Below are 15,632 nucleotides of genomic sequence, written 5' to 3'. Positions count from 1 at the left end.
CCCTTCAGTCCCTTCATAATTTTCATCTATAATCAAAGCAATATAATATCTTAATTCCTATGAAAATTGAAATGAATTATGCAGTATAATTGGACTTCTAAAAAATGATTTCGCAAAATGGCTGTGCCACTTATGTCACAATATTTTCATTATATATTCCTTATACAAGACAACGTTTAAGTTTAGTATTTGGTATACTGGCAATACTGGATACTCCCTATATATATTCAACACAACTCTTTTGTTAAAATTTGCTTAGGTGGCCTCATCTTATCCCGATCGTGTAGGACTCATTTATGAACATTTTTTATGAAAACAATATACATTTTCACATTTTTAAGGGCAGGATAAAAATTAGAATTTTAAACAGAAAATCCATTGTAACGCACGACTAGAAGATGTCACCAAAGCAATAAATTTCCTATCTTTAGGATTATATCAGTATCTACCAGGCCTATAAAGCCGTTTTCAAGAAATCGCTAACTCAAAATAGATAGAAATTAGTACAACGATAGGAAAAAAGAAAGTAATAGGAAACAGTAAGGTCTTCTGTTAGAGATGCTTAATTGTTGTGTGTGTGTGAGGGTGTGTGTATGTGTGCTTGGGGGGGGGGGGGTGTCTCCGACTGATTTCATTAGAAATTATATTTAATACATTGATATATGAGTATTTTCCCATACCCAGAAAAAGTCGGGGGCACCACCAAACATTCAATCACATCGACATATCATGCAAATTAATAGTAAAGAGCCTGTGCGTTCGGGATGGTAACCTGCCCCTCCCAGATACCACGTGTCTGTTTTTTACTCGTTTAAACAATATTCTATAGACCGATGGCATCGTTGTTGTTTTCTTATCGCTGTTTCGCTGCATGATGCGTTTCCTATATTTCCTCTATCTATCCTTTTAAATAAGTTCGAGATCAATTTATTTTATGTTTATCTTTACTTTTTAAGCTTGAAAAAATCTTTATTTGACAGTATGATAATTTCTTTTTGGGTGGTTATTCTTTTTCCATGAGAAGCCGTGGTATCTAACAGAGATTCATATTAAAAATTGGAAAATTTATTTGAATTGGATATTTAATGTGATACGACCTCATTTAACGACTGATTTTCCACTCAATTTTCTAAGAGTAATGCAATTGACTAGTTTGTAGACTCATTCGTGGCAAACTACTGTAAAAATAATTTCAGAGGTTTTTATTTTTATTTGTAAATTAAAACAAACCGAGAACAAATCATTCTCTTTCTTACTTTAAATAAATATGAGTGCCATTATATGATACATTTTTACACCACATAGAAATACGTGCATTTTTAAATTTCTCAATCTTAAAGATACAAGATATATTAATCAACATATTTCTTTATCTTACCAGACTTCTTTTTCTTTGGATGCCGTCGTCGAAAATAGGAAAAAGCGACACAAAATGCAATGTTGATGACAACTGAAACTACGAGTGCAGTGAGACAGGCAAAAAAAGAGACCCTACAATAAAATATCAACTGACCTATTTTCAAAATTTAAATGGTTTCTGGATGTTAGTATAAGACGTTATGTCGCAGCTGTCGGAAAAAAATATAGTACCCTCATTTCTGCAATACACATTTTATTGTTAATGTGTATATGTGTATCAACAGTCATATAGCATTAAATTTGTGAAATATTGCATAACTGAATTGTACATCAATTTATGTTTCATTCAGGCAAAAATTTATGCAGATGTATCGCTGAGCGTTGATTACTGATTGTTTAACAGCCTTGGTTTTCATAAGAAAAAGCAAATTAGTTTTAGTGGATAACCCCCCCCCCCCCCAAAAAAAATAATAAAGTGAAATCAAACAAAAAAGCATCATGTTTTTTTTTTACAAAGAATACAACTAATTCAAACAAAATCATATATTGTACACAAAGGAGAGAGAGAGAGAGAGAGAGAGAGAGAGAATGTGTGTACTTGTCTTCTGTTAAATTATCACACTGCGCTCCAGTCCCGTTTTCTGTTGCCTGGCGTTGAATGGCGTTTTGGTAGCACTGTTGATCTGAAAAAGAAAATATCAAATACCGGTATCTTAAATAGAGTAAGATCATGCAATGCATGTTTCAAACGTTATGAAAAATGTGTATTATTATATATTTACCTTTTAAATGAATTTCGCTCATAAAATGTGTTGAAATTAAGTGCACCAAGTAAGTGAGGTAAATGAAAGTAACGTGCTCGTAAGTGTTATAGTGAATATATTAGTGAAAATGTACGTAACAGAATGAATATACGTTCAAGATAGATGCAATTTTCTGCTGTGTTTAATAATAATATTAATGATAATTATAATAATAAATATTAGTGCTAATTTATGATATTGAGGACACATAGTATGTGGTTTTAGTATAAAGAATACTAGAATATTTATAGCAGTACTCCTTGACGACTTGTAATAATTTTCATAGGACTCTAGAATTCAAATACTACTAGTGAATTGTAAAATCAAATGTTTTCGTGGGGTCAAATTTTGTGGTTTGAGGAAAGAATATGGGTTTGTGGGAATTTAATTTTGTTGATGTCAGAAGAAATTTTGTGTAGTAATATCTTTGAAAAATTACATTTCATGGTAGATATAAAATCGTGGGTCTCTTCATACATGCAAAACAACGTAAATTAACCCCCACAAAAATTAGTGATTTCACAGTATATTCAGATATTTTGTTATTTAAAATTTCTTATAATGTGTTTATTGCAAGATATTGTGTAACTTAATCTTAAGATTCAAAAACATTGTGTATCTCACAAGTCTTGAAATATTAAAGTATTAGAGATTCTTACATTTAAAAGCCTCGTTTGAATTGAATCTGAATGGACAATCTGTGCAATTCAAAACTGCATTATCCTGAATTCTTGTTCCAATAACGTTATACTCTGCACATTTATGCCCTGTAAAATAATAAAAGAACAATTCAATTTGTCCCGAAGAAATGGTTGATTGACTTAGACACATCTAATGCACGTTTCAAGTGCTAAATATTTAGAGATGTGTATATTTTACAAGCACTGTTGGAGACTTTAATTTATAGCATTTTCTAAATGTGACGTAAAGTACCAATGCCCTTTCATAACATTTTCTAATTCTATTACGAAAAATGTCGCAAATCAGTTATTAGTACTTTAATGAGATCCGCGATTTTAACTTAATATCCGTCTACACGGTTAGGATGGTCAGGGACAAACTTTACGTCAACGGTCAGTTGTACGATCCAGACTATGACGAGGAGTTCCAGAATAGCGACCCAGAGGAACCCGTGAGAGGACCCGCCCCAACGGAGGAGCCCGTCAGAGGATCCGCCCCAATGGACTTCACTCATTTAGGACAACCAGGATACTAGGGATTTGAGGAGGATGGACGCCTATCCTGTGGTGAAATATCCTCTTTTAAAATTGTTTCACTTAATGTTTGTGGTTTAATAAGTAAAATTAACTGTACAGAATTTATCGAATATTTCACAAATTATGATATCATATGCGTAAATGAATCTAAAACTGATAACACAGATCATGTAATAATACCTGGTTTTAAAATGTTTGGAAAGCACCGTCGCGAGTTATCTCGCTTTAAATCGGGTGGTATTGTTGTTTTTGTTAGAGAAACACTCGTCAATTCATTAGAACTAATAGATTCTGCAAGTAAATATTGTTTATGGTTAAAATTCAACCTTAATTAAAAAAGTGTTAAATGAAACATTACTTTTAGGCGCCGTTTACATACCACCTGAAAATTCTAAATATGTATCTTGTGATGTTTTTGAAGAATTGGAGGAATATGTTCGTTTTTCTAACAACTCGTAAATTTGTTTGTTTAATTGGTGATTTTAATGCAAGAACTGGAATAGACCATGATTACATTACTAACTGTGACACTTATTCTGATTTTTTACCTGAAAGTTTGTATGTACAATATTAGACTTACTTAATATCCCACCGCAACGGTCATCAAAAGACCTAGTCAAGAATAATTTTGGCAAACTTTTACTCGATTTTTGTAAACATACTGATCTATTAGTTTTGAATGGTCGTATGGGAAATGATAGATGTATTGGGAAAACTACATGTAAAGGTATTAGTGTAATAGATTATTGCATAGGTAATACTGAAATTTTGACTGTTGTTAAAAAATTCGAAGTTCATGATTTTTCGAAACTTTACTCTGATTGCCATAATCCTTTTCATGTAGAACTATCATTGACAATTAACCAAGAGAAACGAAATACTAATAATGAAAATACATGTAATAGCGAACAACAAGAAAAGGCTAAAGGTTGGAATGACGAATTGCAACACATTTTTCTTGAAAAATTAGGTCAGAAAAGTATTGAAATTAACAATTTATGTGGAATTCTTGACAATATTAAAGAAGAATAAATCGATCTAGATTTTGTTGACAAAATTGTAGACGATACCTGTAACATTCTTATATCAAGTGCAAAAGAAACTTTAGGGATAAAAAATAATAATCGAAGAAAATCAAAGATAGATTTTCACCAACCATATGCATGGTTTACAATAGAATGTTACAACGCAAGACAAACATTTCGTAAGGCTAAAAAACGCTACCAGAGAAATAGAAGTAACGATCTCAAAGACTATATGTATAGCAAAGAAAAAATATAAAAAAAAAATTGTTGAACATGTGTGTAAATAACCATGAAAATCAAACGAAAGAAAAATTGAAAAAACTAAAATCAACAAACCCGAAAGAATATAGGAAAATAATAACTCTGGGCAAAAAAATAGAAAAAATGTAAATGCATCTGCTGAGGAATTATATGATTTTTTTTAAAGATTTAAATATGGAAAAAGATAATGAAATACCTGACTATGTTTATCAAATGAGGATATAGATATTCTTTCTAATTTACAGTGTAATGAGTCTATAAATGAACCGATAACTTGTGATGAAATAATGCAAAGTATAAAAAATCTTAAAAGAAACAAATCATGTGGAAGTGATGACATATACTATGAATATATTAAAAGCTCATGCAACATAATGGTGACCCTCTATCAAAAAATATTCAACAAAATTCTTGACAGTGGTTGTTTCCCATCCGATTGGTTGTGTGGTGAAATAATTTTTATCTATAAGAATAAAGGTGATGATACTGAACTCTTTCAAATCCAGACCAAATATAAAGAAATTTAAGCAACTTTGAAAAAATCATGTAAATTTTTATTGATTGTCAATCAAATTATAGATGAAAATAATTGACATGAACTTGAACATAATACTTTGTACTGTTTATAATGCACGTATTATATTTTTTGTATGTGTTTATACCTTTTCCTACCTCCTCTCTACAATGTATGTTTGTACATTTAAGAGAATAAATCATTGTCATTGTCATTGTCTACAAATTCTGTTGACATGATCATTTTTGCGAATTAATATTGAATACGAATTTTTTTCTAACCAAGACAAACGTTTCATATCATTAAGCTTAACTAATTGTAATTGATTTAAATATGAGTAAATAATTTCTGCGATGGTGCTTATTTATTCAGTGTTTATTTGATCAAAAGCAATGTTGCATACACAGTATTGTGGGGGGGGGGGGGGGGGTGATCGTCAATAAGAATTAAGGGTTCCAAAGACATATTAATAAATTAATAAAAACTGAGAAAATAAAACGTTTCTTATTAAAAATATTTGATTTTTATTATGGGAAAATTGAAAGAAAAAAAATATCAGGCATTTACTCAAAAACTAAAACTTACTTTTGTGCGATGTTTGTGTTATAAAAACATAACAATGAGTGGATTGTAACGATTACCATGTAAACCATGTTAATAGGTTTCGATGATCTCCATCTATGAACAATGATAAATTTCTGCTTGAAAACATTTTGAAAAAGCAGTAAATAGCATTCAATAAAAAAATGCGCATAGTATCTTGATATGACAGCGTAAAATAAGAAACCTAATTTTTTGAACCGTATGAAAGTAAATAATTACATTTTTTGATTGCACTGTCAGCTACATGTATTTTGCTGTCCATCCAAAATATTTCTTCAGACCTATAAGCTACTGTCCGGCAGTTTGTTATAAATAAATTACACAAAACAATAAGTGTATTAAAGCTTGTCGAAATTGTACGTATAACAGAATCTAAAATATCGACCAGTTGATATTTTGAAACATTGATGTTTGAAAACTTGAACATTTTTATGTTGTTTTGCTTAACTTACCAAGTATTTCTGTAACTGGAGCACATACTTCAACTGTTTGATTTACTAGTTCATTGATTAAGCAGTGGTACTGGAAATTGTTCCTCTACGTACAGTTCTGGTTTATCTTATTGCAGTTTTTCTGCAGAGATTGCTCTTGCCATTCCTTCCTGGTCGTTGGACAGTGGTCAACATACTTCAACGTTTCATTTGATGTTATGCAGGGTTCAGATAAAACATCCTTCTTTAATAAAAAAAAAAAAAAACTAACGACACAAGTGCAAATGCATCGCAACATATACAATTCTTCTTTATTTTAAGAATTTTTTTTTCAGTAAAGATTCCACAGGGAATTTTTGCATCTCCTGAAAGCCAGAAGTAATCAATTAATTATAATGAACATATTTGCAATAATAAAAACAACTGGTAAAGTCAAGATAAAGTCTCTGAGGTTCATCAGGTGAACTTAAGTTTCTTTGTAAAAATAAAACACTATCTAAAAGCCAATATTCATGTATGTTACTTGGTTTTTTGAATTTTTGAATTTAAAAATCAAAATAATCGCAACCGCTAACTGACTCTTGATATAACATATAGAGATCTGTTTCTCATGTCCCGTACATAGATTTGTGACCTTCACTTTCTGCTTTTAGACCGCAAAAAATAAAAGATATTCATAGTTTATTACATTTTTACCCGTGAAATACTGTGATTTATTAATTGAATAAAACTGATACATGTATCCTGTCACAGTGTGAAAGGATATCAAAATGATATCCTGTCACAGTGTGAAAGGATGTCAGAAGTGCGGGAAAACTCTCGATTTCCCTTCCAATAATGAAGATTGAAAAATATCTTCCTTGACCTAATATAAGATAGATAGAAATAAATAAACCATTCTGACAGCGAATAAAACTGTCAAAATTACCAAAATTATGTTGCTAAATTAATGTGTACAGTGTTTTACTTCACATAGCTATGACGTCTCAACCGCTCAACTATAACGTCACGAGCCTGTGACTGTATTACAAAAAGACAGATGCAAAGGAAAAATCAAAGAATTTTTATTTAAAAATGTAATAAACAGAAAATTCAATGTTTTGTAGTTGAATATTGAATTTATATCACTCATGAGACAGGATTTTTTGATATTTTCACTCGTGCTTCGCACTTGTGAAAATATCAAAAATCCTGTCCCACTCGTGAAATAAATTTCATATTCAACTACAAAACATTGAATATCCTCTATTTATTCCTCGATACATATAAAAAAAATTTAAAAAATACAAATTAATCTATCTTCTTTCCGTTTAATCGTTTTTTCCTTAAATATTTCATAAACAGATAATATTTCCTTTACTTTAATATTCATAAGCCATTTCTCCTTTTATGTGCGACTATTAAACGCACTTGCAGCAAGATTATAATTATAGATGAAACGTTGTAAGTGTAATTCACTATATATCGTGCGCAAATAGAAAAATGCGAACCTACCACTAATAGTGTGAGCAGAAGTTTGACAGTTATATCAGCAGTCATCCTATACATTCGTTCAAGGTATCCTGTAAAACAAAAATAATTTTTTTTTGCAACATGTATAATTTATGCACTTCCTATTTCATAGCTTTTATTGCACTAATATACGCATGAATAAAAGAGATGTAACATCGATATCCAATTTGAAAGTTATTGCCCTAGCTCAAACTCTGTGTCATATGTAGAATTCTTTATGTATAAGTTCTGTAATAGAATGTCAGCATTGGATCATAAAGACAACAGTAGTATAAGGAGTCCCGCTAGTGCGGAAGATTCTGATTGGCTGAGAGAAAATCACGTGATTTGATTGGTTGAGGGGAAAGGGGGGTCAACTGAGTGCAGTCCTAACCCTAACTAACCCTAGCCCCCTAACCCTAACCCTAACCCTAACCCTAACCCCTAACCCTAACTAACCCTATCCCCTAGCCCTAACCCTAGCCCCTAACCCTAACTAACCCTAGCCCTAGGGGCTAGGTGTGTCAGTACATATATCCCCTCCCCCTTAAATACTGGGTGTTTACACTGTGTTTACATTGGTACGTTGGTACTACGTTTTTTTTGTTTTTATGCTGACTGCACAGGTAAAAAATGCGCCGTGTGCAAAAAACATTTCAAGAATGTCATTATGACGTCACGCATTCACAGTGTAGACAGTCTAGCCTAACCGGTTTGAACTGGTTTTAGTGAAAACAAGAACACACACAATACAGATTAGAACACAGATTTTATTCAAGTGAAAATATACATACAATTTACATTTTCTGTTTCTTCTGGGCCTTCTCACTGGTCTGGGGTAGTTTCCTTTTGGTTTCCCTAGGTTTTCTTTCTATGTCTTTTACCGATACATAGCATGGCTCCATTTGTTTCTTACTCTCTCCTGATCCGCCCTGGGTCCCTTCTTTTTTCTGGTCAATGTTTCCTCCTTCTTCTCTCATTTTTGTCTCTTTCCCCGTGAATGACTTTGTGATTGGTGATAATAATCCACTAATGTAACAAAATCCACTGCTGTTATGACATTTCAGTTTTTCCATCTTGTTTTCAAGAGCACTCACCTTGCTGTTCAATTTATTCACCTTGTCATCCACATCATTCATCTTGGTGTTCATTTGATTTAGTTTGTTATCCAGAGCAGATAGCATGTTCACAATTCCGTCCAGAGTAGTGTTTAAAATGCTCATATCTTCTTCTTTATTCATGTCCTCAGGAAAATTAACCATGTCCAAATTCAAATCCAATTCCACTGCATCCTTTATTATCTCTGTCATGGGAGCTCCTACATATCCTTCAGGTGTCACATAATACTGGGAATTTTCTGAAGTATTCATCCTTGCTTTCTTTTTTTCACCTGTGTCCAGTTCGAAGTGCTCACGCAGAATGATCATCAAATTTTACAGTTTTTTAGTTTATATACCTGCTATGAGCCGTGTGCACCTTTTTACCTGGGCTTTATATACCTGTTCCATCATCTATAAAGGAGCCGTGTGCAAAAAACTGAGGGTCGTGTGCAAAAGAAATATACCTTTTACCTGTGTTTTCTTATATACCTGTTTGTACCCTCTATAAAGTGCCGTGTGCAAAAAGTACGATAAACTTACCTATGCATTGTGACGTCATCCACTGTATAAATACAATGTGATTATGACGTCACACTTTTTCATTTACAGTCTAGACAGCCTAGTCTAGCCAGCCTAACCAGTTTGAACTGAATTTTTTTACTGAAAGACAATAACAAATAACACACAATACAAAAAAACATGTGTGTGTTATGTCTGTCAAGTTATAACACCAGGTCACTTTTTAAAAAAACTTAGAATTTCTTTTTAAATTTTTTAAACTTTTTTTAAAATTAACTTTAAATTTTTTATCTTTTAACTTTTTTAAAATAACTTTAATTTTTTTTTTTCTTATAAATTTTTTTTTTGGTAAACTCCCCTTATAGTTTTTAAGAAATAAAATTAAAAAAAAAATCATGTAATACCACATCAGTGTTATGTTATTGTATGACTTCATCTTTTATACATTCGGGTTCGGGGTTTCGGGCGGCCATAGCGAATTTCAGCAAGATTTTACCCCAGTGAAAAAGGCTTGTAATCCACAGTGTAGGTCGTTTAAAGTTGTTTCACATTGTTTATGATTGTGATTATGTTATTGCTCACCTATATGTTTAATGTCAGTTATGCTAAATAATCCATTTCTGTGTAATTTGAGAGAATGTTTTGACATGTGGTTAAAGTATGGCGTGCTATTCATGTTATCATTTAAAAAGTCTATCCTAAATAAATCTGTCTTAAAAAATACATTTTACGAATGACATTTAATATGATTGATTAGAGTATAGGTATCCATATATAAGAGATATTATTTTGCATTACATTTAAACATGTTTTTCTGTCCTGTTTGTCTGTCAATTGTTGCTTTACTTCCTTTGTAAAATGAGGTTAAATTGAGTATCACTGAATATTGTATGCTTTTTTTCAGGATCAGCTAAGATGTTGTTTCACTGGATTATTTAATTGGGCATATAATTGAATAATTCTGGTAAGTTTGTCTTTGTTTTGTTTACATTTCCTATGATGGACATATCTTTGCATTTAACCATGATTTATATGTAAAGTTCTATTTTGAATGTAAATGTACTGTATTTATCCTCATTTCATGTGATTTACAGGTATAATTTGCATGTAACTCAGAGTGCATTTAATAATTCTATGATGGGTCATTCCATGATATTGAATTTAAATCAGAAAAATGTTCACTAAATTTTGGTAAAATACATGGTATCTTTTACATTTCTATCCCTTTTGTCTGTAAATTACTTTGCTTTACTTACATTGTTAAATGAGGTTAATTGTGTATCACTGAATTGTATGATTTTTTTCAGGATCAGCTGAGATGTTATTTCACTGGATTATTTAATGGATAGACTTATTGGGCATATATTTGGATATCTCTGGTAAGTTTGTCTTGTTTTTTAGATTGTTTAAATTTCCTATGAAGGTCATCTTTGCATTTAAGCATGATTATATGGTTAATTTAATTACTGTGTAATACTTATGTGATCTGTTGTCTCTAACTTACATTCATATAAGCACACCCTTATTTAACCTAAAATATATTAACACATGATTAAGGGATCTTCAGAATTTTAATAAGTCCTTTTGTATAAATTATATGATTTAATTTCATAATTCATTATGTATGTTACCCATGGCCATGGAATTCAGACTTACTAAATGGTGATCAAAGAGATATTAATTAGGAATCTAATAAGAGAAAAGGAGGAATTTACAAAAGATTAATCCTAAGTTATTTACTTTTTGTTTTGATTCTAAATATGTGGGATATATGGCATACATATATTTTCATTTTCACTTTTGTTTCTTAGTAATGAGCTTTTCAAAAAATTAAGGACTACATGTTGTACTGTAATGATGCTAAAAAAGATGTATTTTTCTGTATGCAGTACTGACAGATATTAATCAAAATTGAATCTGTTGTTAATAAAAAATCTTTTAGTGTCTAAATAATTAATTTGATAATCATTTTATTTGTGATATCAATACAGTAATTGTGCTTTTTTTTATTATCTAAAGATAACATGATGAACTTTTCTCATCTGGAGTTAATGTTAAAAACAATTTGTTTTGAGATTAAAAAACAAACATTTTCATGAACTTTTTTGGCATTGTACATGTTTGTTCAATTTTTAAACATGTATTGTTTCACACAGTACTCTGTCATATTAACAAAATGGTTTTATTTTCTATACAGTCCTCAACCTGGAAGATATGTTTTGTTCCTAACCATCTATAATCCATTCTCTATGAAGTTCAGACTGTCTGCTCTTCCTTTGGAAATACACAGTTAGTCAGCCAACATAGAAACACACAAACTTGAAGGTAAAGTTTCAATGAGATACAATTGTAATATATATTTATTTATTATTTTATTATTTTTTTTTTTTTTACATATGCATGTTTATAATTTTGAATTGATATGTAAATGATATATTTAAATAAAAAGGGCTTGGTGGTCATGGTCATTTTTTAGACTATATTGATCTCCTATAGAAGAAGAAGAAGAGCTCCATTTCAATATATATACAAAAATGCATGATCAAATGTTGAAACTAAAATGTATGAAAGTTTTCTTTGCCAAATGATAGTTAACAGCTGAAGATAGCATATCTAAAGAATAAGTTAAATATGGCTAATTTGTAACCCCCCCACCCCACCCCCCCCCCAGTTCCTTAATATCATAGTTGGTAAAGATAGCAAGATCTACTAACCAAGATCTTCTTATGAGTGCATGGGACTGTTGTAAACCTTCTCCTGTTTATAAAAAATATACCTTGGAGCATGACACTTTATTCATAAAAGGTACTTTCAATATCATTTCTATGAGTTTGTGTTCTTTCTTTTTAATAATGTAGTAATGAATTCAAGTGTTATATCCCCTTTAACCTCATTAATATGTATGCTTCCAAAATCTTAGATCTGTCTGTATTAAGTTTCTTCAGCTCTTTGAACACAAATACCCTGATTCAATCTTTTGAGGTAAACATCATAGAGACATCATAGATGATTATCAGAGTGTATATATCACAATCTTGACCATAAGGTCAATTTAAATGGTCAAAGGCACAACAAATGAAAGTGAAAACTTTTTTTTTAATCAGAATACATAATTTTGTAATAAACAAACACTGGAAAGTTACTCTCATAATGAGCCTTAATGTCTTCCAAGAGTTCAGTTTGGACTTCCTCCATTAATCCTTGTATCTTGTAATCCTTGTATCTCCAATGGTTTTGTGGGCTAAAATTCATGTGTCTTTAACAACATTTTTTCTGACAACTGTTTTCTCTTATCATCTATAAACTTGACTTCTTCTCTAGTCAAAGGTCTTTCAGGGTAATCCAAGTAATTCTTACCCTCTTTTGGTAATAAATGGTTATATTCTTCATTAGCTTCTTCTACAATCAAGGGTCTTTCTATGTAATCTCTGACAACATTAGGATCACCCTTCTCTGGACTTAATTGATTATATTCTTGTTGAGAAATGATCTCAATAGTGCCATCTTTTTTTATTTTAACTGGTATACCTCTGTCTATATCTTTCCCTGAAAGAATTCTCTCTCCAAACTGAATTTTACTCATTCCTTTACTCTTTTCTTTACTGGAGGTGTTACCCATGGTTAATATGAAAAGTCAAAATCTTATGTTACAACCTGTATTTATACCCTTTTTGTCTATATTTAGAATTCCGAGCTTATATTACATTTTTTAAAAAAAAATTTTTAACTAAGACATTATTTTTTTTTTATTTTTCAGGATTCTCTAGTGAGGGCTTATGGAAATGATCTATGTCTACTCTTAGAATGGTGAAAGACTATCAGATTATGCAAAGACTAACAGAATATCCTCTCTTAAAACACTGAAACAAGAAACTCAAACAGGAGGTGGATGGAGGATTTAAGAAGCACATAGATAAATATGATTTTCAACCATTTTAACCAGTACGATCATAGACTGTGGTTTACAGGATGACAAAGTAACAGGATTGTATCTTTTTACTGTCAGACACTAATTATGGATAAGATGTACCCATTTATTAAACTGAGATCTAGTCAAATCAAGTACAATTTTATTGAAAATATGATTTTCTGATAGCATGAACTCTTTAAAAATTAATTCTCACAGACCTCAAAGTATCTGAATGTGACTTTTATTTTTACCAATTTCTATTGAAGACTGTTGTTATGTATGAGAAGTATACATTTATTTTTCATCTTATTTCTATAACCCCCTAGAAATTACACAAATATTCAGATGCTGGATTTAATATTATTATTTAACTTTCCTGGAATGGTAAATATATTTTGTTTGTGTATGTATCATTTTTATAATTTTGAATTTAAAATTGGTCTCAATAAGACCCCCAATAAAGATGCAAGTGTCCCATAATCTGTGGTTTAATAATATCTTGAATATCTTTATCATATCATATTCATCATACTAATTACATATTGAATGTTTGTAGGAATACACTTTCTTGTTTAGGACACTTTGTCAAGGTCAAAGCATAAGATTATTGAGATGACTTCTTTGACAATAATTTGTAACTTACAAACTTCACATCATAAGTACACAGATGAAGAATCAATAAGATATTTCTATAGATTTTTTGGATCATTTACTCCTGGGTAAAAGTTAGTTACTAAATGAGATTACTGATTTGAATCCTGTAATGCAATAACTTAAACATTGTGTGATAACTTATAGACTTTATAAAAATTAGGTGCAAATTCTTAGGAAAGGATTGAAATGTAAATCATATGCACTATGTTCAAGGATGTTTAAAGACTATTACTATGTAATACCTTAGAATTCTGTAAAAAATTTATTATCACTGCGTAGATAAAGACTGGTTGGAATAATTTATGTTTTGAAATAAGGTTTAGGGAAAAAAGTCAAGAATGTGGATATGACTTTTCAAATGGTGCAGTTCAGCAACTCTGGTGATTTACATACCTTCAGTCATAAATACGTGTAGATAGGTATTGGGAAGACTCCTCTAGTTTTTGAAATTTTTAAATCAAAAGTATAGAATTTAAGTTTGAAAGATTAAATGGCACCATATCATTTGCTTGTGAATTAAAAAATAAATCCAAACATATACATCTTTGGATGATAATTGTAGAATTTTATCAATTCCTGGAGTTCAGTCTTGATATCATCCTTTAATGTCCTTAAAATTTTAATGACTGTCTTTTAGTTTTAGTTGAATTAGTTTCTTTTCTAAATGTGAAAATGACATCATCCAAAGAAGTTTTTCATCTGCATGTTATATGAAGAAGACAATTTTCATCACAGTGACAGAGATTGTTTTGTTAAACATATTGCATTGATGCACAAATATACTTTTAGATTTTTAATAGCTAGAGTTCATATTTCTTAATATGGAATGCTAAGTACTGTTGATTTCAATTTTTTGTGAACAAAGACATACTAGAAGAAAAAAAAAATGTACATGATGTGTTAGAAAAGCATGTGTAAACCTGATGACTTTATAATTGCTGATTAAATCAATTATGAGTTTCATCTTTGTTACATTGTAAACATTTCTAAGTAGTGCACACATCAGAAAACACTTAAAATTCTGAGTATCAGGGTTTAACACAACAATTCCAAATGATTTTTGGACGCTTTTTATGTATCAATAAAAAAGACAAAACAGAATGTTTGTTCACAGATGTCCCAATGGAAAACAACCACAAAGAAATGATTTGATATGTTCTCTATGTGATTCATGTAAAATGTATTTTAAAAATTGTATCCTAAAATTTATCTTTTGCATAAATACATTTTTTGTGGAGAATTTCTCATAACTTTGAAAAAAGTAGTCTTATTGTATAATATGGTTAACTTTAAATTTTGTAGACTTAAAAGTTGTACATGATGTGTTACACATCTTACATATGTAACCATTTCATTTCAGGGCATTCAGCATATATTGTGGTTTTGTCTTAAATTTGTTTGTTCATGTAATCAATAATTTGAGAATACTCAACTCAAATTAGGTAATGCATGAGAGAATAGGTAAGAAAATCAGGTTTAAGAAATGATTTTTACTATTTATAAGGGGTTAGTCTATATATTGAATCTATAAGTACATTTAGTCTATACACTTAAGGTATTTGTTTATGAAATAAACTTGCATTTGAGCATTTTTAGACAATTGTAAACATTACTTTAACCAGTTTTAAAAATGATTAGATTCACTGTTAGCATGTAATTCCTTGTAAAATAAATGAGAAAACAAACAATTTTATTTGAGTCAGTTTTTTTTTTTAAAATGTAAATAAGAAGCATTGGAAGTTGGG

General features: G+C 30.5%; 2 long non-coding RNA genes across 3 annotated transcripts in view; one reads left to right on the top strand and one right to left on the bottom strand.

Moving 5' to 3' along the window:
• Positions 1-1,380: 1,380 nt before the first annotated feature.
• LOC134256623 (uncharacterized) overlaps positions 1,381-15,632 on the bottom strand; it is a 28,571-nt gene continuing 14,319 nt past the window's right edge. For both annotated transcript variants that reach the window (XR_009989761.1, XR_009989760.1), the window contains exons 2-6: positions 7,708-7,775; positions 6,235-6,457; positions 2,822-2,929; positions 1,958-2,042; positions 1,381-1,491 (exon numbers count right to left, since the gene is read on the bottom strand). This is a non-coding gene — a long non-coding RNA (uncharacterized LOC134256623). The remainder of the gene's footprint in view (positions 1,492-1,957; positions 2,043-2,821; positions 2,930-6,234; positions 6,458-7,707; positions 7,776-15,632) is intronic.
• LOC134256615 (uncharacterized) lies at positions 9,770-15,575 on the top strand. The gene is made up of 5 exons (XR_009989753.1): positions 9,770-9,848; positions 10,228-10,287; positions 10,631-10,702; positions 11,521-11,648; positions 13,081-15,575. It is a non-coding gene; the product is annotated as an uncharacterized LOC134256615 (long non-coding RNA).

Source organism: Saccostrea cucullata, unplaced genomic scaffold (assembly GCF_032062105.1).
Source record: "Saccostrea cucullata isolate Sc308-1 unplaced genomic scaffold, CSIRO_AGI_Scuc_v1 ctg1604, whole genome shotgun sequence".
Classification (NCBI taxonomy): domain Eukaryota; kingdom Metazoa; phylum Mollusca; class Bivalvia; order Ostreida; family Ostreidae; genus Saccostrea; species Saccostrea cuccullata.
The sequence above is the reverse complement of the archived record's forward strand: the minus strand, read 5'-3'. Positions and strand labels throughout refer to the sequence as shown.